This window comes from Mustela nigripes, chromosome 14 (genome assembly GCF_022355385.1).
Source record: "Mustela nigripes isolate SB6536 chromosome 14, MUSNIG.SB6536, whole genome shotgun sequence".
In the NCBI taxonomy this organism is placed as follows: Eukaryota; Metazoa; Chordata; class Mammalia; order Carnivora; family Mustelidae; genus Mustela; species Mustela nigripes.
In genome coordinates this window covers 77,036,378-77,045,150 of record NC_081570.1, presented here as the reverse complement: position 1 = coordinate 77,045,150, position 8,773 = coordinate 77,036,378, and the positions used below count along the sequence as shown (strand labels likewise).

General features: G+C 38.3%; 1 long non-coding RNA gene across 1 annotated transcript; it reads left to right on the top strand.

The window, feature by feature from the left end:
* The first annotated feature begins 539 nt into the window (after nucleotides 1–539).
* Nucleotides 540–8,773, top strand: LOC132001031 (uncharacterized). Its single transcript, XR_009399511.1, has 3 exons — nucleotides 540–588; nucleotides 8,111–8,190; nucleotides 8,611–8,773. It is a non-coding gene; the product is annotated as an uncharacterized LOC132001031 (long non-coding RNA).

The window sequence follows — 8,773 nt, the reverse complement described above, 5'->3', positions numbered from 1 at the left end:
GATTTATGTTACAGCAGATTATCAAGAACCAGTTCCTTAAAAACAAACAAACAAACAAAAAACCACAACCAAAAAAAGAACCAGTTCCTTGCAGCTGGAGACAGCTCCGCCCATTCGTGTCACGTGTCAGCTGGGGCTGCCCTCCCCCTGCGACCCCTGTCCACTCAGAGCTCAGGAAGGAAAGCAGCTGCGCAGGCCCTGGGGTTTCCCTCTTCCTCTTTGCTCTTCAGCGGGGGCGTGGAGTTTCCCCAGGTCCACCTTGTTGCAGAGACCCGGCCCACACTTATTTCTTCTTTCGTCTACCCCTCTCTCGTTATTTTATTTTATTTATTTATTTTTGGTTAAAACCCTTTGCCCTTGACGGTGCCTGGGGCTGACGTTACGTCGCCACCAGTTATCCCTGAAGAAGGCACAATTAGTTTCACGTGCCCAAAGTCCTCCCACGAAGGTATTTATTAGGGTAGGATTCGATTCGAATTTATATAAACCTTAAGACCTTTCCACCCCATTTAGTAAAGCAATAACGACGGCTTTCCTTTCAGGAGCTGGTAACAGACGTGATGGGAGCAGTCTGGGGAGAAGTGTCGGGTGAGTGAATTGCACCGCGGAAAGCTCGAGGCTGCTGGGAGACTTACCCGGCCTGAGTCCGTAGAGTCCCTTCTGCTCTCCATTCTCGCCTCGCCTTTATCCTCTGATTTTTTGCTTTGCCATTTCATGTGCCTGGGATGTTTTTAAGGGGCAAAGGTGAGGGATCAAGCATTGCTATTGAAGGATGTCAATGCTGAAAAGTTGAATTAAGCTTGTAAATTTATTGAATATTACTGTTTTGGAACAGGATTAGAAAAAACCCAACTGTTCAAAACGTTGCTTATTAACAGCAGTATTTCATACCTTCCTGCCATTTCGGGAAGGATCCCCTGTATTTGGCAACAGGTTTTATACCCTTTTTTCCCTCCCATGAATGATCTAGTCCCCTAGGCAAGCATGACTCTCACTTGGTTCTGCTCAGAAGTTTGGCAAAAGGGTACTTTTCCAACATCCATGTTAATAGGTAGTTGGTTTTTAAGCAGAACTGATTTTCATCCAAATCCAAGATTGGAAGGAATCTCAAAGGTCATTTAGTTTGATATCTATTCTAAGCTTTTAGTTTTTTCTACTACATATTTGATTCAGTTTTTTGTTTTTGTTTTCCCTTTCAACCCATACATTTTCTCCCACTTTCTTCTGTGGAGATGAAGAAAGGAAAGAGATACTGCAGGATTACAGCATTTTCAGATGATTTTTGACTTTAAATTTTAATGGAGTTAAATTTATGTGGTCAAGTCCTACTACAAAAGAAACGGAGACTTTTTGTAAAGATTATTAAAATAATCTTCCTATTGTAAAAGTAATGCATGCTCACCATAAAAAATATATAAAATACTAGAGAAGAAAAAAAGCCCATCTTCTGTCACTCAAAGAAAACACTACTAATACTTGATTTGTTATTTCTAGATTTTTGCTGTGTATTTTTACAAAGTTATGATCTATTTCATCTGGATTATCATTTTTGTTTTCCCCATGCACTACAGGTATTTCTCTGTATTATTTAAAACTCTTTGTAAGTATCATACTTGATACATGTATTCTCTTCCATAAACGTGTCACAGTTGAGTCAACTCTTCTTCCATAGCTGGACATTTAAATTGCTTTCCTTAATTTGAGGTAGATAATGCTCAAATGCGCGTGAAAGCAAGATCTTGGAGATTGGGTTCTAGATGTTATTTGGGGTATCACATTATTCTTTATCTTGTTTAGGATAGTGGAAGCAATGAAATAGCGAGAGGATCAGATCAAGAGGGGAAATGAATTCCTCCTGAGCAAAGGCAGTGGTTTCAGTGAATTGTGCCAAAGTCACCTTAGTGAACGGAGAGCTCTGTGAGATAGCCTGTATATGTTGTGGCAAAATAAGCGAAGAACACCACTTACTATTTTTTTTTTTTAATGTGTATTTGGTGTTTTTCTGACTTGGGGTGTGAATTTGGCAGCCTCCTCCTCAGAGAAGGAGACTCGCCTGACTGAAGAGGGAGGACGAGGCTAGGTCTCCTTTGATTTAGGTTGGTAGCATGTCGCCTGCCTTGCTTGCCCTACTGTTTTCTGGGCTCCAACTACTTTGTGGGTAAATAGACGTCTTTGCCTTCTAGGGCTGTCAATCTGGCACCTTTCATCAGAACGAAATTCAGGTTAAAGCAAAAAGAAAAAAAGAAACATAACCCACAAAGAAATTTGAGGGTGGGGGCTGAGGAACAGAAGGAAATAGCAGTAGTCTACCCTTTCATTTACATGACACACATTAACCGTAACAGAGAAGTTCCAAGAGAACTGTCTTGTTCTCTTGTCTCCAGGAGCCCATGTAGGGCGCTTTAATTGCCACATTTTCAAACCGATATAATGGTGGGGATGTCTTAGTAATTACCTTAATGAGATAACACCTTTCCTTCCCTCAACCTACTCATTATCACGCCTCTTGTTCAAATTTCAACTACAAAGAACTATACTTGTAAAAAAAAAAAAAAAGTCTGAAATGTATTGTTCCAGGTCTCATACCCTTAAAATAATCACATTGCACATATCTTAAAAATATGAAAGAAATAGTACAACATAGGCAATTCCGATATGTTAAAGGAAAGGCTTGAGCTAAGTAAACGAAACATCTGGGTGCCCTTTAATTATTCTTGGTTGGATTCTTTCTCTTGACCTATGGTGATGCTAAGGTGCCAAAGTGATGAATTTTAAGATGTTGGGCTGTGAAGACGTGCAGCTGCAACACTGATGGATTTAGGAAGGGATGGTAACAAGGTTAGCTGCATGTGAAGTGTGAATTGAGATTTTTGCAAAGAGACTGTGATTGCAGATGGGCATAATGTTGTACCCTTGCATGAAATCTTGCTATTATTGTATAATGGTCAGACAGAGTGTGAAATGACTTATTACTTTTCTTTTATTCTTTAATGAAGTTGGTTAGAGTAGCAGTACTACTGCTAGTCAATAGTGGTAAAGCGCACACACAAAAAACTATATGACAGGTGCTGACATATTAAATATTTATTTAGTTTTGACTTTTTTCCCCTAATTTTCATGAATATCCATATGCAAACACAAGCATCTCTTTATCTGTATAGACCAATTTGCACTGATTTGCGAATCTGCGCTTACCCTCATTCTCCTGGATAAATATCCATACGGCCCCGATGCATACAAACGATTGCCACGTCCACGACGATTTCATAGCACTTTTAAATGTTTGAAAACGCGGTCATGCTTTGGGGCTGATTCCTACCTGGAATTCGGATTTGAAAACTCTATTTGGAGTTAAGTGGGTAACATGAAATATCAGCTTATTGCAGTAGTGACTAGAAATGCTTTATGGAACAAAACATAGTAAAACCCATTTTGAGGCACACTCTCTAACATGCTGAGTAATGGGGGAGATCAAATCCGGGTTCTTCTGTTTTGTAATATAGAGTACATATCTTTCACTATATCACAGAGCCCACAATGTAAATGTTTCTTTACTGCCCAATATTGTCATCGCAAAAAGAGAACACCTTAGGCTTTACGAGTCAAAGGGAAATGATGCTATGATGTTAAAAACAAAACAAGGCAAACAAAAACCCCTCTTCCTCTGTAGTCAGTCTTCTGTTTCTAGATGTTTGTGTTAGAAATACTAAGAAATACACATTTAAAGAAAAATTGGTGGGGAGCAGCTGGCTGGCTGGCTTAGTCGGTAGAATATGAGACTCTTGATCTCAGCGCTGTAAGTTCAAGTCCCACGTTGGCCGTAAAGCTTACGTAACAAAAAAATATTTTGTTTTGGAGATGGGGGATTTTATTCACTATAGAATGATTTTTATATGGTCTATAAAATTTATAATTGTTAAAAAATTTTATTTAAATTCAGTTAATTAACATATAGTGTATTGTTTGTTTCAGAGATAGAGTTTAGTGATTTGTCAGTGGCATAGAGCACCCAGTGCTCATTACATCAGGTGCCCTCCTTAATATCCATCACCCAGTTACCCCACCCCCAACCCATAATAATTCTTTTTTAAAGAGAAAGAGTGCGTGCATGCACGTGAGCTGGGGGAGGGGCAGAGGGAGAGGGAGAGAGATTTCTAAGCAGGCTCCACGCCCAGCAGAGAGCCTGATGTGAGGCTTGTTCTTACAACCCTGAGATCATGACCTGAGCTGAAATCAAGAGTCAGATGCTTAATTGGCTGAGCCACCCAGGTGGCTTGCTTCATAAAAACTCTTAATGCATTGGTTTAATACCCTTTATATGAGTAAGCAGTATTTAGAAAAGACAGAAAAGTATGTTTTTAATATATCCCGTTACATTTGAAAATTTAGCATTCTGAAAAAAAGCTTATTTCAGTTTGTTTGCATATTTCATATTGTTATATAGTTAGACTCTGATATAATAAAAACTCTTGTTCTGTTGTTTGGAATATATGGAATGTCATACGATGTTCTTCAACGCAGATCAGCCCTCAGAAACAGAACAGTTGGCTTAGAAAAACAATGTTTAATCTTGTCTCTTAGCACAGATTTATTGACATTTCTCCCACCTTTTCTTTGGCTCAACTTGCTCCATAGGCAGAAAGAATTTCATGACCGTGAGGTTCCTCATTACTCGAAAGACAGAATGACTGAATATTTATTTGGATGAAATCTGAGAATATAACATATATCATACTTTTTTTAAAAGGGTACTATTTGTTTATTTATTTATTTATTTATGTAGCAGAGAAAGGGAGGAGGGGTAGTGGGGGAGGGAGAAGAGGGAAAGGATCCTAAGCAGACACTCCTCTGAGCATGGAGTCTCTCGTGACCATAGATCATGACCTGAGCTGAAGCCAAGAGTTTGACACTTAACCTACTGAGGCACCCAGGTAGCCCAGTATATACCATACTTTAACAAAAAATTTCTTTTTATGGACGTATTTATCTTCCACTATAAGCCTCTTGGAGGGACTAGTCTAAGACTGAGTGGAATGAGTGTTGTTCTCAAGATTGTTCCAAGAGTACATATAGTATGGAGCACTATGCATAGAGCAGATTTTTGAGGGACTTGCACTTGTGAGGTATCTTAACCATATATTTGTGGTATTAGTTTCAGGAAAGACATGCATTCCCTCTGCTTACATGGTGACTTGGTCACATCTATAGAAAACTCAACTTTTGACTTTTGGCAGCTGTAATTAGTGGCCTTCTTTATTTGCTATTCCTTAGAGAGAGGTAGTGTGATTGGCTTGCAGTCCACTAAGATTGGCACTTCTGTAATCATGAAAACGAATCTGTGTAAGAGAATCCATTATGTGACATGGGTGAAAATCAGATCTACTACTTTATCAATCTCACATTTTTAAAACATTGGTGGAGCTGCATTAGTTGCCACTCTTTAGGAATCTGCCCCACCTTAACACCAGTGTTGTAAAACACTGAGTACTTCCTTGTTAAGAAAAGGTTTCAGCCTACTATGAATACACCATATGGATATAACTGATTTTTCCATTTATTTCAACTGATTTTTCAGTTGATAGCTTTACCCTTGAAGTTTCCTTTCTAATTGCATTCTAGGATGAGAGATACTGGTCTTTATGTTTGAAAGTGCTTGATGGTATATTCCTTGTGGATTGGTCCAGGGAGAGATGAAATGAAACACTCAAGTCTCTAATTTAAAAAAAGTATCATTACATCTCTAAGTGCTGGTTTCTAAATTCTGGATTGTTGTCAAGAACATGAATCTGTGTATACTTCTTGATCATAGCTAGTGAATTAACATCTAACATTGTTCTCAATTTGTGTTATATATATATGTCTTTTTGTCTCCAGTCCCTAAGTCAGGGCCTAGTCTAAAGTAGGGATTCAAAAAAAAGTTCACACAATTGAATATGAAGTCATCAATAAATTAAAAACAGCAAATCCAAGTGAGGTTTGCAAGTTGTAGTATATTTCTTGAAGGGAAGAACCATGTCTGATCTTTCATTGTGCTTTAAGTAACTGGCATAATCTAGGGGTGCAATGAATGTTTGTTACCACTGTTGAGTCTAGTGATGATATAGTGCAAATTTTCTAAAATCTAATTTTAATTTTCAGGTGGTCTTAGGCTAACAGCTCGTAGATGTCAATAAGAAGAAAGCACCTGATAAAATTTTACCAGTTACAGGACATCAGCTTATTCTTTTTTATTTTTTTTTTAAGATTTTCTTTATTTATTTGACAGAGAGAGATATAGTGAGAGAGGGAGCACAAGCAGGATGGAGAGGGAGAGGGAGAAGCAGGCTTCCAAGCAGGGAGCCTGATTTGGAGTCTGACCCCAGGATCCCAGGACCACAACCAGAGCTGAAGGCAGGTGCCCACTGACTGAGCCACCCAGGTACCCCAGCAGCTTATTCTTGAACTAATTGTACTTACAGCTTACATTTTATTAAACTCTCCCCTTTTATCATAGCTCTAAAGCAGTTACTTGATTCACTAGACTTACTTGTTGTTGCTTAAAATGTGTAGCAAGTAGAGAAATGCACAAAATACTCCTCTCCCAACTCTTTTCTAAAAAATGAGCCTCTTTAATAGGGATAGGAGTGAAGGCTGTTGTCAGGAACTGACTCCTCTTTCCACTTTCCATAGGATCCTACATACTAAATTGTATTGGTACATAAATTCAGGCAGCTCTGTAAGCTAAGAAAAGGAATACAGAAACCTTTAGTTTATTAACAATATTCTTAACAGGGTAATGACAACTGGGAAAATAAATTGAGTTGGCAGTTTAATAGGTATAATTCAAAGAGTAAACAGAAGCAGCTAAATTTCATGGTTAATAGTAGTACTATTGAAACAAGGCTGTTGGAAGACACTGTTAATGAAAACAGTGACTTTCGAAATGATGCTACGTTTAGCAACTATTTTTCACTAGAAGTATTTGGCATGATGTTTGGGCTCAAAATTACTATTCTGTATTGCTTAATGCACCGTTAGCTGGAATCTGAAATGTGAGTGGCAGAAGAAGAGAGAAAACTGATGCTTTTTCATGTAAGAAAGCTCGCATCTAGATTCTCTCTGTATTTTACAACACCCATATTTTAAGATGCTTGGAGAACAAAAGCATACCAATCGAGAAAAATCTGTAACATCTTGTCAGGTATTATTTATGTATTATTATTTTGTTGGAAAAGATGTGAAAATATGAAGAATTAGAAAACAGAACCGCTAAAATAAGTTCTAATGAAGCACGTTTCGAAAAAGCACACAAGGGAATAACCATGTCATGACAACACCTTTTCATTATTCTAAAAACAAATTCTGTCTGATGGTTAAACCTTATTAATTGGGCATTTTAGCTACTTACCAAAGGAATAAGACTGGAATAAGTAGCCTTTCCTTCTGAGGTGTCAGATGGAACTAGTGTTATTTTATTTGGTGATCTTCTGGTTCTCCTTAGCTATGTATCTTCTGGAAAGAGTGAAGAATATGTGGAAGGAATATATTATTGGTGTATTTGAATATGGCATCTTCAGATTTCCCAGACACTTTCAGTACCAAGGTATTCGAGAAAAAAATTGAAGAAACAAGAAGGAACTTTAGAGACATGGTAACCATCCCCAGAGCACTACAATGATTCATAATTCACAAGAGAGCTAGGCTCAAGTGGATCATACTTTCTATGGTACAGATGGGATTAATATGGCACGTCATAGATACAACATGTTTATAACAAAGAAGACCATGTTTCAGCTCCCTCCTGCTATGTTAAGGTTTAGGAGAAACAACATTGGAATGTATTTTAAGCTTCCAAATTAAAAAAAAAAAAGACCAGTAGTTATTACTGTCCAAAGGCAGAGATAATTTTGGAATTATTTAGTTCTTTTCTTAGGGCGCTGAGGTCTCCTCACACCGTAACATTGCTATGATTCATGTTTACTGCTTGTGAAATGCTGAAACGTGTGACCACCTTTTCAACTTAGAAGCTATCTTGCTGGCATACAGACTTCAAAACGATCTGTCCCTTGACTGAGTTCTAACTCTAGAAATGAAGCACATCCTCAAATGTTTATTTGCTTGTACTTCCTAGATACATCTGTGAGACTTCTGTGAGTTGTGGACTGCAGAAGCATGGCTGGGGAGATTACCGCATGAATACCTATGGGGCAGGTGAGCCAGTTTCTGGGATCATTCTACACTTCCCATTCTGTACGTCAGTGCCTTTTCTCTGCTTGCTTATTTGCTTGTTTTTTTTTTTAAAGGTTGTATTTATTTATTTATGAGAGTGAGTGCATGAGTTGGGGGAGGGAAAGAGGGAGAGGTGGAGAGAGAGAGAGAAGGAATCCTCAAGCAGACTCCCTGCTGAGCACAGAGCCCCATAGGGGGCTTGATCTCAAGACCCAGAGATCTTGACCTGAATGGAAAACCATGAGTTTCGAGTTTTTGCCCTTAACGGACTGAGACACCCCCTCTGCTTTCTTTAATTTGCTTCCTTTTTCCTCCGGCTCTTTCTACAAATCCATTTTACCTTCATGTAGTACTTTTGTCATTCTTTTGTATATCTGATTACTTGTCTGTTTTTCTCCTTAGACTATAAGCCTTTTGAGGACATCTGATACACATTTAAGAAATTTCCTCAGCGCCTGTCAGAGATGCTCAATAAATGTTTATCGAGCTCCCACCAACTAATATTCTTATCTTGCAAATTATGTATGAGGCTTTCGGGATTATTAAACTCTAGAGTAGGGCTTTT